This window comes from Tupaia chinensis, unplaced genomic scaffold (assembly GCF_000334495.1).
Source record: "Tupaia chinensis unplaced genomic scaffold, TupChi_1.0 Scaffold000316_1, whole genome shotgun sequence".
NCBI lineage: Eukaryota > Metazoa > Chordata > Mammalia > Scandentia > Tupaiidae > Tupaia > Tupaia belangeri.
The window spans coordinates 6,130,968-6,131,733 of record NW_006159809.1 but is presented as its reverse complement, the minus strand read 5'-3'; the positions used below and the strand labels follow the sequence as shown (position 1 = coordinate 6,131,733).

The 766-nt window shown below is 35.8% G+C and overlaps 1 non-coding gene across 1 annotated transcript; it reads left to right on the top strand.

Annotated features, from left to right (window-relative positions):
- Positions 1–332: 332 nt before the first annotated feature.
- Positions 333–436, top strand: LOC114008287 (U6 spliceosomal RNA). The gene has a single exon (XR_003549853.1). It is a non-coding gene; the product is annotated as a U6 spliceosomal RNA (small nuclear RNA).
- Positions 437–766: the final 330 nt, after the last annotated feature.

The window sequence follows — 766 nt, the reverse complement described above, 5'->3', positions numbered from 1 at the left end:
CGAGCGCACGCGCCCTATAGCGAAAACCTCTCAAAAAAAATGTAAATTAAACCTAATATGAGAAAAGAGAAGGAAATAATAATGAGCAAAATCAGTTTTTAAAAAATAAAACAGAAAGGGCCAGCAGGTGGTGTGATGGTTAAGGGCGCTGGACTCCCACATGGCCGACCATGGTTCGAGTCCTGGATCTGGTGGGTTGCTTGATAAATCTCTCTCTCTCTCTCTCTCTCTCACTCTCGCTCTCTCTCATTCTGTCCTCTCTAGTCAAATAAAAGCAAGTAAATAAAGTTAAATTAAAAATTAAAGATTTCTTTTAAAAAAATTAAACAGAAGTGCTCACTTCAGCAGCACATATACTAAAATTGGAGCAATACAGAGATTAGCATGGTCCCTGTGCAAAGATGACACACAAATTCATTAGACATTCCATATCTTTTCAATAAAATGTGGTAATAAAAAACAGACATGGAAAACAACTGTAGATACCAGAGATAATGTGGGAGAAGGGTAGGAAATGGCAGAGGATGAGGGGGAGGGAATCAAGTGGGGGGGAAGCAAAATATTTAAGAAACAAAAAATGGATAATTATTTGTTGACGATAAAACGTATGGTAATACCCCTGATTGAGCCAATATACACAGTGCATTCTGGATGGAAAAAATCTCATTTTGTATACTGTATTGATGTACAGTGAATGAATGCAAATTAATTAATTAATTATTTTAAAAATGAAACAGAAAAGCAATAGAGAAAATCAATGAAACCA